Here is a 22,384-nt window from a genome sequence, read left to right on the forward strand (position 1 = left end):
GGGTGGGATGGGAAGGAAGGCATACGACAAATAAATCAACAACCATGATATCAGGCGGGACCCGTTAGGAAGGTGTGAAGTTCTAGGATGGTTCAGAGCTCAGGGTGGAGGACATCATGAAGGGCTTTAGGAGGTAACTGGGCGGATAGGCTTCAGCAGGAGTTGATTAAAGGTAGTATGAGAAGTGGACACTTCAGGATGAGAGAGTTAATTAAAGGAATAGAGAAAGGAGTCATGAGGTGTGGTTGAAGAATAAGTCCAGCTTGGTTCCTATATGCTATATGTGCGTAGAAACCTCATGGAAAATACTGATGAAAATAGGCATTGAGACCATATCATAAAAACATGTAAGATGCCTCTGTTCAAGAACATTTTTTCTCCAACCCTGCCCCCTCGTTTTAAAAATAGATGGACTTTTTTCAGCCTTCAAGCACTCTCCAAGGTAACACGTGACGGTTTCTTCCTAATGTTTTGAATTCATCTTACACTTGAACGTATTCTTCAATTACTTTGTGTTGGTCTTGGCTTCCTATGTTCTTTTTCTAGGCAGCATATTCCAGTATGTCTGATTACAGCTAACCTCTTTCATAAAGAAAGAAGGAACAGCATATTAAAAGTTTCTACAATTTCACAGTCATGTTTTATGAATGTCCCTTCTCTCTTGCTGGTAAGCAGAATGTCTTTTAGTGAATGCAATTGGAGAACATTTACTGAGCTCCACTTTGGCTCTGCTACTTACATTGTCAGTCTCTGAATTTGAAATCATTCAGCATAGGGCCTGTATAATAGATGGGAATTACATTGTTTTAGAGCCCCGAGTGATCTCAAAGTCTGCCCATATTACCCAAATCTTTATATGTACAGACCTGATCCTCTGAGAAGTTTACTGACTTACACAAAGTCACATAATTTGATTTTGGTTGAATATTGATTTAGAATAAGAATTCTAAGAATAGCCCTGGCCAGGTGGCTCAGTTGGTTGGAGTGTTGCCTTCTGCACCAAAGGGTTGCAGGTTCAATTCCTGGTAGGGGTGTATATGGGAGGCAACAGATCCATGTTTCTCTCTTGCATTGATGTTCCTCTCTCTCTCTCTCTCACTCTCTCTCTCTCAATAAATAAATGAAATATATTATTCTCAGGCAAGGATTTAAAAAATTCTAAGAATATAATATCTCCTTTCAGGGATTATAAATAATAATTCTTACTACTTGACCAGTACACTCACAGCAATCTTTAAAATGCTATATTTATTTGGATAACGCATACTAGGTGTTCATTGTATGTTTGCTCAATGAAAAAATAAGCAAATATTTAAACTGAAAGAAGATGCAGAAATATTGTTTAGTAGAGTACAGATGGAAAACCAGGACTTTGAGTGAAGAAGCCACGGCAAAAGAAAAAGTAAGAAAGTATAGGTTTCTCATAACAGTGTTCAGACCATAAAATTTGTAGTCCAGCATTAATCATATGATGTTCATATCTTGGCCATATATGTAGTATGTTTTTTCAACAAAATATAACATCTGGGTGCTACAATTAAATCTTCAAACTTCTCTCTCTTAAAGTTATTAAGTCCAGGTAGCCCAAAAGCCACTTTAGTACTTGGCTCATTTTCTTCTTCCCCTCATTCACTCCATTCATGCAGTTAACCCTATATGCCTGCACTGTGCTAAATCTCAGGGACATAACAGTGTAGGAATTAGATATAATTCAGTCCTTTTTCGAGTTAACAGTTTACAACTGTTAAATGTTATTCCCTCCATTGACTATTTAGCAAAAACGTGAGTAGTGCCGCGAAAGAAAAGTGCTCTGAGAGTATGTGATAGGGGAACCTGACCTCGTGGTAAAATCAGAAAAGTTTCCTTGAGGAAGAGCTAGGAAAGGGTTAGAGGTGGCAAGGGGATGAGTCAAACAGAGGGAAGTGCTGTATTAAGGCTCTGTGTGAAGACAGAAGAGCAAGTTCAGCGAACAGGGAAGGCTGGCGTGCACAAAGCCAAGGCAAGCATAGAGCAGTAAGTAGCATGGAACCAGAGTTTGAATGAAAAAAAAAATTTCTGTTCATCTTCAATAGGTTTCTGTTATGTGTAGGTAGAATAAATTCAAGTTATCAATGTTATACTGACCTTCTGTGCTTCATGGGAGACCACTCATCATTGTTATTAGAAAACTGACTTCTTATGTAATTAAATCTAACAGTCTCAATTTTTAGTCTTGATTTTTCACTATATTTCACCGAATGTGCTTCCACACTTGTACCTCAAATATTGCAATCTGAAATGCAACGATTGAAGAAATTGTATTGATATTAGTAGAAGAGAATTATTTACTGTCATAGTTATGAGAACTTCTGATCTCTAGAACGCTGGTGCTAAATCAACTTTCCATTGCATTTTATAAATTTGTAGAGGATTAGAAGTCTTTTGGCTCAAGTACTCAGAATTTGAAGATTGATTAAAAAAATAGTATGGCTTAATCAATCTTGATATGATCATTCTCTTGTACTAGTAATACTTTAATCAATAACATGGCTGTTAAATTATTTTTACATTTCCTATTAGTCCATTGTTGTCAATTCTAAAAACTAGATTTGATATTTTTCTTGTATTTTTAAGACATATAAGTAATTCATATGCAATATATTCTTTGAAATTCATAAAAATCTTCTGAGTTGAATGAATGCTTTGCTATATGGACAGGCATGTGATTGATTTGTTTTACATATTTTATATATGCTGAATTTAAATATAATCATAGACATTTAAAATTGTTCTAATTAATCATAATTTATTTTCTCAATTTTTAAGAGAAACGGTCTCCTGTAATTTTATTACTCATATTTATATCAACATTATATTTAGAAATTTAGGTTGACTGGGATTTCTTATGCCTAATCAAATATTTTGAATTTGATAAAATCTGAAAACTTGTCTCAGACAGAATTTGAAAATTTAAGGGATAGTGTCTTTGAGAGAGAGAGAGAGAACATCTGGAATGTCCAGAAGAGATTGTAATGGTTGTGAGGGAAGTTTTCAAAAGAGTTTATAAAAGGACAATCATATTTTTCTTATACCCTCAAGTGACTTTTTTTTTTAAAATATATTTTATTGATTTTTTTTACAGAGAGGAAGGGAGAGGGATAGAAAGCTAGAAACATCGATGAGAGAGAAACATTGACCAGCTGCCTCCTGCACACCCCCTACCGGGGATGTGCCCGCAACCAACGTACATGCCCTTGACCGGAATCGAACCCAGGACCCTCAGTCCGCAGGCCGATGCTCTATCCACTGAGCCAAACCGGTTTTGGCAATCAAGTGACTTTTCATCCTGAATATTTTATTGGTTCTAATTCCATTTATAAAAAAAAAAAAGTGGGCTCGGATCACCAATGCTTTCAATGCAATGGAACTGTGGCCTAACATGAAGCATTTTGGTAATGGGGACGTTATGTTGGAATGTACAATATGTGCTTTAGTCCTTCTAAAAATGCATCCATGCTCTTGTTTAAAAACATGAAGAAGGTGACGAGATTAGCCAAAGAACATACATGCATAACCCATGGACACACATATAACGGTGGGTGAAGCCAGAGGGAAGGGGGCAGGGGCTGGGTGGAGGGTGGCACAGGGGCAGGGGGAATGGAGAAATCTGTAATAGTCAACAATAAAAATAAAGTTAAAAAATAAATAGAAACATGTTTAAACATGTACACATTTAAAAACTCTCTATAGTTTGCTTCTTTCACATTAGTATTTCAAGTTAAAAACATAAAGAATTTGAGAAAAGTTTGTAAAGATGAATATGTCCTTTTGTGAATTGTCAGTTTGTGGGCAGGAGGGACATCACAAATCACATTTAAGTTCCTGAAAGTCATGTGGATCAAGTTTTCTTTTATTTTGAAACTATGCTTTTGTACCGTAGAATTAGGCTAATGTGGGCAGCATTTAGTTCCATTAAGTTTTTATCTTGCTTTCACTGGCTGCTCCTGGAAAGAAGACCTATTGTTAGTGAGCTAGTTTGTTTCTCTGTGTGATTAGCCCTAGTGACTTGGTGTTCGGGCAGCATTCTATCCTGATGTATTCTGATTTGAATTCAAATTGATTTAACAAACCCCACATTAACAGGTTTGCATTATTCTACGGCATAATACAGTGATTGTTGGGGAAGTGTGGCTTCAAAGTCCACCCAGGGTGTCAGATAGTAAATGGGTCTTTTGTTGGCTTTGGGGTTGGATTATTTGTCTTTGTCTTGCTGATTTTGAGATTGTTGGACAGAAATTTAACTTTTTCTTTTTTACATTTGGCAAGAGATTAAAAAATCGCAATAATGTTTCTTGAAAAGGCTTCGTTGATTTCCATAGAACTTTGTTTCTGAATTAACTTTTATCTCCCGAAAACCTTGGGGCAGGACAAGCCAGGCATTTACATGGTATTTGCAACAATTAGAAAGTTCACTGCTTGGGACTGATCTTTGGTCACCCCGTTTAAAAAGATGGAATGCTGTAATGCCAACTGATGGTGTGATTGTTTAGACCTTACTCATAAAGGGTTTTAGCTGAAGAGTCTTTGTCTAGTGCAGGCCTGTGAGACCCAGCTGCACCAGTCCCTGCAATGAACGCCTTTGTGTAAAGGGTCAGCCCCACTCTGGTATTTGCTCAGCCCCTATTTGTATCTCAACCTATTTCTACATCAGCAAAGTGTGCATATAGTGCTGGGCTTTGTAACTGGGTGAGAAGATGCATGGGTGTTCAGAGGTCGCCCCTATACTGTCCCCTTTGGATGATTAAGTCTAGTGGAAAGAAGCATGATGTGAATAATTAAAAACACAATGATCAGTGCTAAGGTAAGTTAGGACAGTGACTTTGTTTCCAATGTTGCAGTTTCCTGTTGTCAAGGTGAATGCTCTGATTTGGCTGTTTTGATTGATCAGATTAACTAGAATGAACTTCACTTCATTTCCTACAGACCCAGGGACTATGTCATCAGCCTTTAGCCTCTGAAAAAGGAGAGAAAATATTTTTATGGTTAGAGCCTGTTGAAGATAAAAGAAACTCATACAAAGCCAGCCAGCCACACACACACACACACACACACACACACACACACACACACACACACACACAATGTTACATACAATGATATGGAAGTGGTCAGTGAAACTGGTAATGCTTTTGAAATGCAGTCAAACCTGCAGCGTCTTCCTGTTTTGAATCATAATCTCAGAAAGTCACATCAATCCTTACATCATCAGGGACTAGGAACAATGTCTCTCAACAGAAGCACACGTGGCCTTTAGGACAAGACAGTTCTTTGTTGTTCTTTGCTGTGGGTGACTTTTCCTGATGTTGCAGCATGTTTACTGTGCCTGCCCCCAGGACCTAGATACCAGTACCACCTCCTGGTGCTGGTGATAAGAGAACACTCCTTCCTTTTCATTCCCACCTCCCATATTTCCAAAGGCCCCTGGGGGGCAGTGGAGTGGTGCCAGATCAAGCCGAATGAGAGCCACCATAAGAAATTATGGACACTGAAATAGTTGGAAAAATACATACTAGTAGGCATAGCCACTATTCAGAGTTTACCATATTTTATAAAAATTTGAATATGAAAAGAATATTCAGCTAGAAAATTATAGCATACATGTAGACAACTCCTGAGTTTTAAAATATTATTACAAGAGGGTTTTTAAGTTTTTAATTAGTTATTTGTAACTTTATATATACTTTTCCATAGAAACTGTTAGGCTATACCTCCAAGATTTATTTAACAAGTTGTAGACTTTGTTGAATGGAAAGGCCAAAGGCTTGGTGAGGTGTGAGGATATTGTCAGGCGAGAGACCCTCCTGAATTGAATTTGCCAAAGTCCAAAATCTGGTTTGGCCTTGAACTCTTTCAGTATAACCCAGGGACAATGCGACTTTGGTTGACAAACTCATTGAATTAGATGTGATAAGAATATCAATTACTTTGTATATTTTGGGGCATATAAGTATATGTTCATATATTCTGTCTACTATGGTGTGTCTTGATATCAAAGAACCTGAGGATTTGCATTAGTAACCACATGGTGGCTTGGTGGGTGAAGGGAAATGACAGGTCTAGAGAGCTAGTTGTTTAGGCCCTGGAGACGCCTGGGCAAATGCCCTTTCATGGTGGAATTGCCAAGATCTCTGATTCTGAGACTCTCTCCTTTGCCTCTGAATGCCTCTGTGTTAGTTTCACTGATTAAACCGAACGCTATTGCTAACCAAGTTTACTGTTCCCACATCTGTTGCATACTACTGAGGGTTGACATTAATTTTTCCTTTAGAGAGAAATAGACTCCCTTATATTTCAGAGTTACTCTGGATGAACCTCAGAGTCATACTCATTATATAGGTACTAGAGGCCTGGTGCACAGATTTGTGGGGTCCCTCGGCCTGGCTCGTGCCCTCTTGAAATCCAGGACCCTTTGAAGTTAATAGAGAATGCCCAGTGCACAGATTTGGCCTGATCCCCTCAGGCCAGGCTGAGGAACTCCACCAGTGCACGAATTCATGCACCACGCCTCTAGTATGCACATAAGATCTTTGTTTAATCTCTTCCCACCCTTCCCCCTCCTCCCCTTCCCTCTGAGATTCATCAGTCTGTTTCACATTTCCATGCCTGTGCATTGAGCATCTGCCCATGGTGGTCAGTGTATGTCATAGCTACCAGTTGAATGGTTAAACGGTCACTTAGGCTTTTATATATATATATATATAGATTATAGCATTAACTATAGCAAATATTTATATACCATTTACTGTATACCAGAAATAGAAATAAGTATACAAGTGCAAACACAGGTCTTAATATTTAAACATTTAAAGACTATTGAAGGACCTCAGTGAACTAAGATTATATAATAAACAGATTGCTACAATATTTTTCATGAGTTTATGCTCCTAGATTGTTCTCTCAAGGTAATAAAAACATCGTACTCTCATGAACAGTCATAATTGCATCTTAGCCTCGTTTTTCTTCCACTGAGTCATTCTTTTTGACATTAGGCATTGTGTAAGCAGTCTTCAAGCACTAAACATCATTCACCTCACTTCAGATAGGCCTGTGACAAACTACAGCCTCCTCAGACATTAAAAGTATATTGATCAAGAGAAATTGTAAGACATGGAAGAAAAATTAATCCATACCCCTCTACTAAAGAAAATAAAAAAACACATTTTGAAGTAACATTTGAACTGAACAAACCACAGTCTTAAGAGTATCTGCCAGTTTCACATCTTTTCTGAGGTGAGTGAACCACAATACATATTCTAGACTGCCCACCCACATGTTGCTCTCCATTGAAAGACAGCCATGGACCCTGTAACTGCTTCCCCCAGCTCTAAAGGTAAGTTCATTGATTCTTATCCCAGTTTTCTCCCTAGAATAATTCCTTTGGTTTCTTAACTGATGCCTTAGTCAATCGGCTCATGACATTTCTCTTGCCACTGTAACATATTCTGTGTGAAACCCAGTGTATCAGTATTCCATGGGTATTGTAACAAATTGCCACCAATCTAGTGGCTTAATCAATATGAATTTATTATCTTACAGTTCTGAGGACAGAACTCTGACACCACTATGCCATGGATTTACCCTTCTTAAGAATGGCAAGATTTTAAAAATCTTATTTATCTCATAATAGCACAATGGATTACAGCAATGGACGCTTTCTCCAACTACTTTAAGTGACAAAATAAATGTATTGATAGGAAAGGGGTAACTCACATCTGAAAATATAGGAATCATGGTAGCTATGAGATCCAGACTAGGGACTAATGTAAGCACCATGGAGATGAATCTGACCAATCCCTTATTTGTGCTAGCACTACTCTGCTCAAGATTCAGATATTCATTAGAGTTTGATTGGCCATAGTTGGGTAATACATCCACCCTGTGACTTACGGTAGAACACTATGATTGACAGCTCTGTAAAGATTGCCATAATGAGATTTGGAAGGTGGTGGGTAATTCCATCAAGAGAGTGGGGATATTATTAACAGGAGGAGGCAGAAAAGATTCTGGTCAGCTAAAACAACAGGTATCTGCTATCCTACATTCTAGGGTTGTTGGGGAAATGAAATGCAGTAAGAAATATGGGATGGTTGGGACATAGTATTCTAAATGAAGTAGTTACTATTAAAACTTCCACTTAAGTAAAACCAAGAGCCACTGCTTCAAACATCAAACATGCAATTTGAGAAAAATCCATAATATTAATCAGATTTTCTATTTGGGAGAAAGATTTATCCCCGGGGAGGTGATGCACACACGCCTGCACATTCAGAGTTATTAGGCAGGTAGCCATCCAGATAGGCACTCAACCTGCAGAAACACCAATGATTGGCTCTTCTTCCTTCCCAAGTCTATGCCTAGACTAGGACAAGCTCCCTGTTGAGGAAGCTGGCAGTGACTATAGCTTCAGAGCCAGTGTTCCTTTGGAGAAGGACAGTATTTGGTTCACTGGATGATGCTCAAAGGCACATAAGAGTCTAGTGGGGAGACTTAATGTCAAACACCAGCAGGTGTTAGAAAAATGGTGCATGATCATGGAGACAATAAGAGTGATGGTTGGCAGCAATTTGGAGGGGACATGCTTGATGTAAGAGGGCACCTGCTGCTCTGTTCCAGCCAATGGAGTGAGGAGGGGGAATGCAGGCCCAGTGTTGTCAGATTGCTTGATTTTCAAAGAACTAGAAATTCAGGTTTTTAGGTGAAGTTAATAGAGAATGGATTTTAAAACTTTGAAAAATACTTTGTCATCTAACATTATGCAGGCCAAAAAAATCCAATTTCCCAGTTAAATTTGTCCATTGGCTGGTCTATTTGCCATTCCTGTTCCAAAAAAGGCCATCAGCCCATAACACTTTATTCGTAGTTGCTGCATTTTTCTACTTTATTTCCATACTCATGCTGTCGCTCATTGTCATTTATTTCAGCATGAATTTAGTTACAGATGAGAAATGTTGGGGACAAATGCGAGAAGCATTGGGGCTGTACTCAGGACTTAGACTATCAAGAAACTGTGTCCAGAAATGCAGGCTGGGCAGGGTGGCTGCACATGGTGCTTGGAAAAAGGAGGAAAACAGAATCTCCTCCCACCCTCCCAAATCTCTTCACATGCTTATTCCATAAAATACTTGTGGAGTCAGGAGTTGGGGTAAAAGACACACTATTATGTCCAGGTTTATCTTTAGTGACATTCCCTTTCTTCCTTCTTTATTGGGCATCTCTATGCAAAGCTATCCTGGGGAACTTCTGCCCTCCGAATGCAGTCTCTACTGGATTTTTACACGGTGATTACCACCAAAGACTCCCATGGCACTGTGGTTAGGTTTTTACAAGCTGCATGCTTTGTCCTCTGGGCAATTTACTTTCAGCAGCTGGGCATTCCCAAAGGACACTGGGATATCTGAAAGGCTCAAAGAAATGTAGATATTTTTCAGCAGGGCTTTATCTTATGCAGTAATGCTCCACAACACCTAATACTGGGCATGGAATAAATGCTTCTTGATTGATTTATAACAGTGACCTTGCAAATGGCAGAAATATAGGATGCATTGAAAATTCCTCAAAATATCTACCAGTAAACATCTTTTTTAAAATTATTAAGATACTTAAAATTTATATCATTCATCACTCGTTTGGATTTTCTTCTGAAGATAACATGTAATTATTACCAAGAACAGGATGCATTATTCAGTTAATTACCATTATTGTAAACTATAAAATAATATGTAAAATTAAAAGTAGATAGCAAAGCAACCCGTTGTAGACAATGGCTGCTTAAGGCATGAGAAGGACCCCAGAACTTGTCTGATGAGAAATTATCAGTGAACATTTTGTCTTCTCTTAAAATTGGATCAAGATTTTTGGTCTCAGCATAGTTTCCGGTGGATCTCAAAGCTTCAGAAAATTCACCAAGATTCAGGTTATATCTCCAGTTATTTCCAAGAGAACAGTCTGAAACCCATGGAGCAGGTAAGCATGAAAAATAATAATATATTTAGCATCCTCTAGTTTCCAACCAGTGTATGATTGAAAACTGAGGTTTATGGCCTCTCTCGCTCTTATTATCCAGATACGCGGAAGGTGAAGGGTGAAGTGTGCTTCTGACTTTAAATGGTTTTCTGGAGTGTTTTTAATTTAATAGAGTATCTAACGAACATGTTGAGAAATTTGAGTAGGAAGTGTATTGCAACCACATACCACTTACCACAATCCAATGGGAGCTGACTGCCTTAAGCGATTTAATTGTAATTATAAACATCATCAAGTCTGTTACATCTCATTATTAATTATGGATTATGCTTTGTTTCTTCAGTTCTAAAACTACCCACTGGAGGTTCCGTAATGACCCTAGAGAATTAGTGACCATTTTCTGCTGTCATGCTTCTATCCTCTTCCCATACAAACATGCAACTCGCACCTTGGGTTTATTCAGCCTTAAGATATATCAAGTGGAAAATGGACCCAAATCCTCAGGTTTTGTAATATTGTGAAAATAAGTTCTCAAAGAGTTAAATAACTTTATGAATGTGTATTATTTTTAAGGAAACATCTCAGTATTTCAGAGCTGCACTACTGGGCTTTACTGGGGCTGAATGTATAAGCTATAGAACTCATTTCAGTTAATAACAGAGCTGTGCTTTATACCTGGAGGCTTGTTCATGGGGATGGAGGTCTTGCTGCAACATCTTGACAGAACTGGCCAGTATTTTTCAATTAACTTCACAAATGCAAGCTAACATGAAATAAGACAGGTGTCAGAGATGAGCAATGAGACTATATCAGGGCAACATGTTGCTGGACAGAACATGCCCCACCTGGTGACATGACTATAGGCACAGCTCTACTGTTGATGAAGACCCCAGGACTACAGAGTGTACACATGGCAGAATAAATTATTCTACAATGAAATTTATATTTCTTTAATGATAAAATTGAATTGTCACTTATTCATTTGTGTATATAAATCAATGAACTAAAATAATTAATTGCAATTATTACTAAACTAGAGGCCCGGTGCATGAAATTCATGCATGGGGGGTGTGTTCCTCAGCCCAGCCTGCACCCTCTCCAATCTGGGATGCTCGAGGGATGTCCGACTCACAATCCAGGACTCTGGCTCCCAACTGCTCACCTGCCTGCCTTCATGATTGCCCCTAACTGCTTCTGCCTGCCAGCCTGATCACCCGCTAACCGCTCCCCTGACAGCCTGATTGATGCTTAACTGCTCCCCTGCCAGCCTGTTTGCCCCTCACTTCCCTCCCCTGCAGGCTTGGGCCCCCCCCCCCAACTGCCCTTCCCTGCAGGCCCGGTCCCTCCCAACTGCCCACCCCTGCTGGCCTGATTGCCCACAACTGCCCTCCCTTGCAGGCCTGGTCCCTCCCAATTGCCCTCCCCTGCTGGCCATCTTGTGGTGGCCATGTTGTGTCCACATGGGGGCAGCCATCTTTGACCACATGGGGCCAGCCATCTTGTGTGTTGGAGTGATGGTCAATTTGCATATTACTCTTTTATTAGATAGGACTAGGGGCCTGGTGCACGAATTCGTGCACCTTGAAAGGAACTGTGAGCTGCGAGGCTGCAGTGGGCCCAGGGGAGGGGCTCAGCCCACCCCCATGCCCCTGCCTGGCCCCTCACACTACAGTTCCCCCAGTCCCCTCTCTGCTGGCAGCCCCTCTCCTGCCACCACTCCTCCCATGCACTGATGGTGCTGGCCCTGCTTACACCCGCTGAAGGCGTGGAGCGATTGGGGCCAGCGCCAGCAGTGGGTGCGAGCTGCAGCTGCTGCCCCAATCGCCTCTCAGGAGTGGGGGAAAGTGGAGAAGCCCTCAGGGGCAATCAGGGCCAGCAGCTGCTGCTCGCACCTGATGATGGCGCCGAGTGATCGGGACTGGCACTAGGTGGCAGCAGCTGGCAGCAGGTGTGAGCAGCGGCTCCAGCGCTGGCAGCGGGTGCGAGTGCCAGGCAGGAGTGTGGCACGCGGAAGCAAAGTATTTTCAGTAACCACCAGAGGCTCGCCCAGGTGACAGCAACCGGTGCCCTGCCTTGGTCTGGCGCCCCTGCTCACCTGCTCCACCACCCCACTGCAGCTGACACCCACCATGTTCCACGCATGCCCCCTGGTGGTCAGAGCATGTCATAGCAACCAGTTGTCCGGTTGTTCTGCTGTTCGGTCTATTTGCATACTAAGGTTTTATAGAGAAAGAATTCTTCTCAGAGGAAGTAAAAGAAATGATAAATGCATTTTTACTCTATCTACAAGTTTACAGAAACATTTCATTTAATCATAGGCACTGAAGGATGTAGACATAGAAGATGAATTATGAAATTGCTAATTTTATAGATTAAAAACCAACAAATATTGGCAATTTCATATGGGTCACCCTAAAAGTTGAGAAAGCCACACAGTTGCATGACTGTGTAATTTGAACAAGCTCAGAGCCTTTGTAGTGGCAGAGCCCGCTTGGAGTCAACGTCTGTCTGTGTACAAGTCTCTTGGTTCCTCTGCTGTTAGTGCTCATCCTGCTCAGCACTAACTGACCTCTCCAGCTGGTGGCAGTTACACTGCAGTCAAAACAACTGGAACACAGCAGCACTGCCACATTTTCCTGGGACACATTACGGGCTATTCCTTTACTGAATCATCCCGTCTGCATCCGACTATGTTCCTGCCTTTGAACCAAGGTCTTGTCCTTGGTTACGCCCTAAGAGAGCAATGAAGCGGTCAAGAAAACTTAGGCCAGTTTCCTTAGAAACCAGCTAACCAGTGCATTCAGGGATATAGACAGAGACAAACTAGCCGAGTACATGGAAACACAAAGTTCTCACATAGATCTTTCATAAGTCAATAAAATTGATTTTAATTAGTGTTCTAGATGTGTTCCCCAAGACATTGCACTATTGTGGGATACATATGTCTTTTCCCCCATACACATGTAATCTGAGGCATGAAACAAAAATATGCTTGTGTCTTATTGAAATTTATTTCCTTATATAACTATGTGCTTGAATTCATTTGCCATAATTGGCTTAGCTATTTGCTTCTTTGTCCCGGTAATTCAAAATACAGGGGTTGGCAAAAGTATGTTTACAGTTGTGAACACGCGAGAGTTAATTCTTATATTCTTATTTATTTATTAATTATTGTATTATTTATTACCATTATTATTAACCTACTTTTCCCTATCCCTGTATATTGCATTAAAAGAAATTAATCTGAGATTTAAATTAAATAGTAACATTTTTTGTTTTTCTTCTAGGAGATTAAGGTATATACGTATGTATTTCTTCCTTTCTCCCTTTCCCCCCCAACAGTCTCCTGTATATGTGGCTATTTCAGAGTTATTTTATTTTGAACTAACAAACACAGACCTAATATGGCATGGGCTAGTGTTTTCCTGATAGAGGGATGTTAGATCATGCCAGTTATGATTTCATTTTCTGAAAAAAAAATGTTTCAGATCCAGTTCTGTTTTGCAGTGGCTACCGTTATGTCTTTCTTTCATTTATCACACTAAGATTTTTATCTCTTTATGTTTGTATGGAACAAAAGAAATAAGTTTACATAAAAATTCTATTTAAAATATAATAACAGGGGTAATAGGCTTTTGAATATACAAAGATATCATATTTAGTTTAGTTTCTTCATTTTTTTATGTCTAGTCCTACAGAACCAGTATTGTAGAAATTATTTTTTATAAAAGGAAAATAAACCCAGGGCATAAATTGGGTATGTATTTTATTTCATGATTAGGGAGAGTATTGGACAAGTTGTCCAGATGTAATGCTGATTTAATTAATATAGTCCCAAATATATGCTATAATGATAGCTGATAATATAGAATTCTGTGGATGTGACTTAAACTGGAAATATTATCTAGAGCAAGATTTGGCACACTCGGGCCCAAGGGCCAAAATCAGCCCGCTGCTTATTTTAATGTTTTACATAAGTAGTCTTTAAAAAAATCTTTATTGCCCCCCTCCACCTAGTTCCTGCCCCACCACAGGCCTTCACCACCCTATTGCCTGTCTTCACAGGTAATGCATATAAGCATATATGATCTTTGCTTAATCTCTTCCCACCCCTCATCCCCCAATCCCTCTGAGATTTGTCAGTCGGTTCCATGTTTCCATGCCTCTGGTTCTATTTTATTAATCAGTTAATATTGTTCATTAGATTCCTTGTTCATTTATTTTGATTTTTAGGTTCAATTGTTGATAGATATGTATTTATTGACATTTTATTGTTCATATTTTTTTATCTCTTCTTCTTCTTCTTCTTCTTCTTCTTCTTCTTCTTCTTCTTCTTCTTCCTCTTCCTCTTCCTCTTCCTCTTCTTCCTCTTCTTAAAGAATACCTTTCAACATTTCATGTAATACTGGTTTGGTGGTGATAAACTCCTTTAGATTATTTTTCTCTGTGAAGCTCTTTATCTGACCTTCAGTTCTAAATGATAGCTTTGCTGGATAGTGTAATCTTGGTTCTATGTCCTTGCTATTAATCACTTTGAATATTTCTTGCCACTCTCTTCTGGCCTGCAAAGTTTCTGTTGACAGTATTATGAGTGCTCCCTTGTAGGTAACTAACTGCTTTTGTATTGCTGCTTTTAAGATTCTCTCTTTGTCTTTAATCCTTGGCATTTTAATTATGATGTGTCTCGATGTGGGCCTCTTTGGGTTCATCTTGTTTGGGCCACTGACATTCGGGGGTTCTTTATTACTGTACCACAACCTAGCCCATCCTGACTAAGACAAGCTCCAACTTCCCCAAAGACTAAGAATTAACTAAAGAAATACCTTAATTATTTTGCATCAAAACTGGTAGACAATTATGTTGGCAGGGAGTTTTATGACTGAATCTTACATCTTTATCATCTAAGTATAAAGCTAACTAACTTTTAATACTTTTTTTTAATTAAGCATAGCACTCAGTTCAATCATTCACTGAAAATTGTGTGTCCAATAAAGTTAGTTACAAAGCAATTTGGTTTCTTCTTTACTTTTCCAGTTGTAGGACTTCCATTCAGTCAGATTTCAGGGCAGTTCTGAATAATGGTTTTTCTGTATTTTAGTTGTAATTTTGATGTGGTTGTGGGAAGCGGCGAGTAACAGCGTTTACCTAAGCCACCATCCTAGTTCTCCCCCTATGTATGGCTTATGGACACTTTCTTGCTACAATGACACACTTGAGAAGCTGCAAAAGAGATCATATGTCCTGCAAAACTGAAAATATTTAGTATCTCTTTCACTTATCTTTCAGAAAATGACAAGAGTATTTAGAAAGAAATCTTATGAAATGTATATGGGCAGAAGATGAAGGTACATTCTATTTACATCTAAATTAGAAGATAGGGAAAAAATCTTAGGCTAAATTGGGCATATTTTTTTTTTTTTTTTAAATTTCTTTATTGATTAAGGTGTCACATATTTGTCCTCATCCCCCCATTCCCATCCCACCCCTCTCCCCACGCATGCCCCAATCCCCTGTTGAACTTAACCGTTGGATAGGCTTATATGCATGCAAACAGGTCCTTTGGTTGAACTCTCCCCCTCCCCCCACCCTCCCCTATCCTCCCTCTGAGGCCCGATAGTCCGATCGATGCCTCCTTGCTTCTGGTTCTGTTCTTGTTCATCAGTCTATGTTGTTCATCATTTCCCCTAGATGAGCGAGATCATATGTCACTAGATATATACTAATAAGAACTGAATGTGAGACGAGCAATAATAGTTATGCTGACAGGCAAATGAATCAATCTGTAGCGAGCTTCCCCCTGGACCAACAGTTCTTTTGAGACCCAATTTCAATGTCCAGTAGTTCCTTATGTGTACATGTCAGCACTGACCCCTCAGCTCTGGATGGTGGACAAATGGTGGTAATGGAGGTCCGACTCCCTCTGGTTTGGTCTCGGCCGAACCCAGGGGCACGGCGTCACCCAGACTAAGGAGCACGTGGCCTCACCCCTACCCAAGGGACGCTTGGCCTCTCCCAGACCCAGGGCCACTTGGGCTCACCCGGGCCTAGGTGCACGAGGCCTCACCCGGATCCAGGGACACATGGTCTCACCCGGACCCAGGGACGCTTGGCCTCTCCCAGACCCAGGGCCACTTGGGCTCACCCGGGCCTAGGTGCACGCGGCCTCACCCGGATCCAGGGACACATGGTCTCACCCGGACCCAGGGATGCTTGGCCTCTCCCAGACCCAGGGCCACTTGGGCTCACCCGGGCCTAGGTGCACGCGGCCTCACCCGGATCCAGGGACACATGGTCTCACCCGGACCCAGGGATGTTTGGCCTCTCCCAGACCCAGGGCCACTTGGGCTCACCCGGGCCTAGGTGCACGAGGCCTCACCCGGATCCTGGGACACATGGTCTCACCCGGACCGAGGGACGCTTGGCCTCTCCCAGACCCAGGGCCACTTGGGCTCACCCGGGCCTAGGTGCACGAGGCCTCACCCGGATCCAGGGACACATGGTCTCACCCGGACCCAGGGATGCTTGGCCTCTCCCAGACCCAGGGCCACTTGGGCTCACCCGGGCCTAGGTGCACGCGGCCTCACCCGGATCCAGGGACACATGGTCTCACCCGGACCCAGGGATGTTTGGCCTCTCCCAGACCCAGGGCCACTTGGGCTCACCCGGGCCTAGGTGCACGAGGCCTCACCCGGATCCAGGGACACATGGTCTCACCCGGACCGAGGGACGCTTGGCCTCTCCCAGACCCAGGGCCACTTGGGCTCACCCGGGCCTAGGTGCACGAGGCCACACCCGGATCCAGGGACACATGGTCTCACCCGGACCCAGGGATGTTTGGCCTCTCCCAGACCCAGGGCCACTTGGGCTCACCCGGGCCTAGGTGCACGGGGCCTCACCCGGATCCAGGGACACATGGTCGCACCCGGACCCAGGGACGCTTGGCCTCTCCCAGACCCAGGGCCACTTGGGCTCACCCGGGCCTAGGTGCACGAGGCCTCACCCGGATCCAGGGACACATGGTCTCACCCGGACCGAGGGACGCTTGGCCTCTCCCAGACCCAGGGCCACTTGGGCTCACCCGGGCCTAGGTGCACGAGGCCTCACCCGGATCCTGGGACACATGGTCTCACCCGGACCCAGGGACGCTTGGCCTCTCCCAGACCCAGGGCCACTTGGGCTCACCCGGGCCTAGGTGCACGAGGCCTCACCCGGATCCAGGGACACATGGTCTCACCCGGACCGAGGGACGCTTGGCCTCTCCCAGACCCAGGGCCACTTGGGCTCACCCGGGCCTAGGTGCATGAGGCCTCATCCGGATCCAGGGACACATGGTCGCACCCGGACCCAGGGACGCTTGGCCTCTCCCAGACCCAGGGCCACTTGGGCTCACCCGGGCCTAGGTGCACGCGGCCTCACCCGGATCCAGGGACACATGGTCGCACCCGGACCCAGGGATGTTTGGCCTCTCCCAGACCCAGGGCCACTTGGGCTCACCCGGGCCTAGGTGCACGAGGCCTCACCCGGATCCAGGGACACATGGTCTCACCCGGACCGAGGGACGCTTGGCCTCTCCCAGACCCAGGGCCACTTGGGCTCACCCGGGCCTAGGTGCACGAGGCCTCACCCGGATCCAGGGACACATGGTCTCACCCGGACCCAGGGATGTTTGGCCTCTCCCAGACCCAGGGCCACTTGGGCTCACCCGGGCCTAGGTGCACGAGGCCTCACCCGGATCCAGGGACACATGGTCTCACCCGGACCGAGGGACGCTTGGCCTCTCCCAGACCCAGGGCCACTTGGGCTCACCCGGGCCTAGGTGCACGAGGCCTCACCCGGATCCTGGGACACATGGTCTCACCCGGACCCAGGGACGCTTGGCCTCTCCCAGACCCAGGGCCACTTGGGCTCACCCGGGCCTAGGTGCACGAGGCCTCACCCGGATCCAGGGACACATGGTCTCACCCGGATCCAGGGACGCTTGGCCTCTCCCAGACCCAGGGCCACTTGGGCTCACCCGGGCCTAGGTGCACGAGGCCTCACCCGGATCCAGGGACACATGGTCTCACCCGGACCCAGGGACGCTTGGCCTCTCCCAGACCCAGGGCCACTTGGGCTCACCCGGGCCTAGGTGCACGCGGCCTCACCCGGATCCAGGGACACATGGTCTCACCCGGACTGAGGGATGCTTGGCCTCTCCCAGACCCAGGGCCACTTGGGCTCACCCGGGCCTAGGTGCACGGGGCCTCACCCGGATCCAGGGACACATGGTCGCACCCGGACCCAGGGATGCTTGGCCTCTCCCAGACCCAGGGCCACTTGGGCTCACCCGGGCCTAGGCGCACGAGGCCTCACCCGGATCCAGGGGCTCACGGCCTCACCCGTACTCGGGACCCAGCCTTACCCAGATCCAGGGGCCCACGGCCTCACCCGGACCCAGGGTTCAGATTTGCCCGGACCCAGGGGCACATGGCCTCACCCGAACCTGGAATCCAGCTTCACCTGGACCCAGGGGCGCGTGGCCTCACCCAAACCCAGGGGCGTGAGGCCTCACCTAGACCCAGAGGCGTGTGACCACATCTGAGCCCAGAGGTTCGCAGGCTCGCCTGGACTCGGGTCTCAGCGGGGTTTCGTCTTCTTGATCCCAATTCCTGTTGGTCAATTCCCTCTCAGCAATTCCTTCGGTCATTTTCTCAGAGCTCCAGGGCGGCTGCCGCAGAACTCGTTGGGCGGCGGGCTCGGCAAGGCTCCGGTGTGCCCGGTGCCCGGCGGTGGGCTGGTCCGGTGTCGCTGCGTCGGCCCTTGGGTCTGCAACGGTGGCCAGTCGCTGAGCGTGCGCACCTGGCCACTTCGGGGCATTGAGATTCTTGAAGGACTCGGAGGTCAGCAAGCACGGAGTCTCCCACCCCATGTCTCCCAGGGGCTCGTCTGTCCGTGCTCGGCAGCGAGTGGAGCCGTCCCCTCAGCCGGAGACCGCCGGGGGAACTGCGCCGAGCATGTTCCTGGCCACCATTGTGTCGCCTGAGCCATAGTTCTTTTTTTTTTTTTTTTTTTTTTTTTTTTTTTTTTTTTTTTGAGCCATAGTTCTTAAAGTGTGGACTTTGGGTCACCGGCATCAGCATCATCCTGCGTACCCCTCTCTTTTATTCTAGTTGTAGAGCATCTGCTCAGCCAGCCCCCCGGTCTTTCTGGCTGGTGTCTGCTCTGCTCTCCCGTCGTAGTCTCAATATTGTTGTGGTAGGCAACGATCAGGCTGCCACCCTATGTCTCCATCTTGGTCCTCCTTTGTACAGTTAAGTCTTGATTGTTGTTGGTGTCACTGGGAGGAATTGTCCTCCAGGCCAATTGGCCGTGAGGACCCTCTTTGTCCATATAGGAAGAGTTGCTGTGCAGGAGACATGTTTGTGGGCCGGGTCTTGATGCAGCAATGCCTTGGCGCTCACTGAGTCTGCCTCTAGAATGCCTCCCTTATGCAAGTGATTGAAATCTGGTGTCATCTCCCACCATCCACTAGATGCCCTCGTTTCTGGGTCTCCAATGCAGTGTGGGTCAGCCACTACCTGAGGCACTCAGCAGGAAAAAGCTTCTGCTCAGCTTGGCTGGGGCGGAGCTACAGGGTGGAGCCTACAACCTTGGCTTCCTGTCAGCCCCGCCCTATGAGGCTCCTGTGTCTGTGTCCCTCTGTATTCCTTGCAAACACCTCTGAGAGAAACGCGCCCTGGAGTTTCGCCCACTGCCAAACAGTCCAGTCCCTCCCCTAATGAATCTGGACTCCCAGATTCTCGCCTGGAACTGGGTTTCAGTGCAGTTGGAACTGGGTCTCAGCGCAGTCTGGCGTCCCTGTCTCCTTCCCAGCAGGGCCACCCAGTGGCGCAGGCAAAAGTCCGTCCTCTGCGCACCTTCCAGTGCGCGCGTCTGGAGCCGCCGCTTCTCTGTGCCTCCGCCACCACAGCCCAAATTCATTCCCCCAGCGTGCGCCTGGCTTCCCAGGGTTTCGCCCGGAACTGGGGTTCAGTGCAGTCGGAACTGGGGTTCAGCACGGTCCTGAGCTTATGTCTCCTTCCCGCTAGGGCAGTTCAGTGGCGCAGGCAACAGTCCGTCCTTTGCGCCCCTTCCCGTGCGCGCCTCTGGAGCTCTGCCTTCCCCCGCTCCTCTGTGCCTGAGCCCCACAGCCCAGATTCATTCCCCCAGCCTGCGCCTGGCTTCCCAGGGTTTCGCCCGGAACTGGCGCTCAGTGCAGTCGGAGCCGGCGCTTAGCGCACTCCGGAGCCTTTATCTCCTTCCTGCCAGTGAACGCCGGCCAGGCCGTCAGCCGCCCCTTCCTCTCCGGCTCCATCCTCCCCGCAGGCGCGCGTGCTCATGTCTCCGCCAGTTTCTCCATACCTCAGGCTTTTACGGCTCCCCCGATTGTCCCCGTGGCCTTCTCCTTCCCCCCAGCTGTGGGCATTTCAGTCCGCCAGCTCTCCTGTGGTTCTGGACGATGTCCGTTCTGACCTCTAGTTGTGCCTTTGAAATTGTTGTGCCCGGCTGCAGGTTAGGTGTTTCACCTATGCCGCCATCTTGGTTTTCAAATTGGGCATATTTTTAAAGGACTCAAAGAAAGTTTGGTAAGTAGAGAAAAGTGGGTATATGACTGATGGAGTTGATTGAGTGATGCTCTTAGCATGTACATATTCTCAAATAGTTCTGAGTCTTTCACATTAAATTTATTTTTGTAAAAATGGCAAATGAAAACACTTTAAACAAAATTCAAGTCATTGCTACATATGAACTAAAGATTAATTCTGGAAACTTCACAGTCTGTGTAATTTCCAATGATATAAGTTGAGATTCCTCACAAAAAAGTCATCTGAATTCTGTTGTCACTGGGGTCCTCAAAAGTTAATAAATATTTCTATGCTTGATTTACGTTTCTCACTTCAGGGATTAGAGTTACAACTTGAAATATAGCCAAAACTAATTGGATCCCTGTTCCACTGTTCAGTTTTCAGCACTTCAGTATTAACTTAGGTTCCGCATTAATCTTATATATCCCTTCCCCAGCATCCCATTTGGAAAGGACTGAATCATATAAAACTAAAAATAGCTAGAGTTTGATTAATATCTTGCAGGTGCCTAAAGGGGCAGCATGTAGAGACCTGCTATAAAATGGTGTCCAGAATTCATAAGTCTTCGTCTTGCTATAAAAGCAGATCAATGGCCATCACTAGTGAGCAATTGAGCATGGGCTTGACGGTTTTCTATTAACACTGGGTATTATAGATGATGCCCTCTCACATCCAAATATTCGTGCGATTCACAGTTGGCATCTTGCTGAAGATTAATGGCTCAATTTGAAATGATGGGTTTGTGATAGATTTCACTTATGATTGTTTTTTTTATTATTTCACTTAACGTTCTTCTCTTGCTAGACGTTTACCAATTGGAGTCATCAAACTCAGTCAATGCAATATTTTAAATTTGTACACATTCACTAGCCATAGCTTTTTAAAACTTCTATGTATAACTGAGTCAAATAAATAAAATTGGTATTTTTAAAATTTTTCTGGCCAATGGAAATTGTTCTTTTCTAGGTGTAAATCGCTGGATGACTAGTTTAGATGTCAAGTTTGGGTATGTGTATAATTTAAAAAACCACATAACATGCTCGCCATGGGCTATTCATAAATTACCATTCTTAACTGTTTAAAGAAAGATTTAAGAAAACAAAGCAATCATTGGAAAAAGATAAAACATTTTCAAAATTGTTATTAAGTGTTCAATAAAAATGTTTTATTGAGGTTTAAACTCAAACCCAACAGCTTAGTAAAATGTGCAGATTTTAGCTTTGGATTCCTCTTCCTATTATGATACTTGTTGACTGACTTCAGTGAATCCACACATGAGGTTCTGGTCTCCAATCTTCTTGACTTCCTGTCCATCCATCAATCAATAGTGTCCTTCACACAACCTCAGCCACTTACTCCCACACTTATACTTGGATATTGAGTATTGAGTTCTCTCTCTCTATCTCTCTCCTTTTCCTTCCTCCCACTCTTGATGATTACTTATTACCCTCAGCTGTTTCCTCACGTATCCAACTCTGCTTCTGTCACCCCCACTTTCCACTGAATACTTTGATTCCCATTTCATGAGTTCATAGGAACAAAAAGAAACAACATACCTAAACTACATGACCCCCTCTACTCATCCACATCATCACAGGCTATACCCTCTGTCTTCCCTTCATCACTATGGATTCATTGTCCATGCTCATAATGAACAGCTGTTTTTGTTGCAGTAGCTCCCACCTCTACTCAGTTGATTTGGCTTTCTGTCCTCTCTCTCCTATCAGCTTACCTCTCTGCTATATCATTCCTATCAATGTAAAAAAAGTGTTATTTCT

Source organism: Eptesicus fuscus, chromosome 14, assembly GCF_027574615.1.
Source record: "Eptesicus fuscus isolate TK198812 chromosome 14, DD_ASM_mEF_20220401, whole genome shotgun sequence".
NCBI lineage: Eukaryota > Metazoa > Chordata > Mammalia > Chiroptera > Vespertilionidae > Eptesicus > Eptesicus fuscus.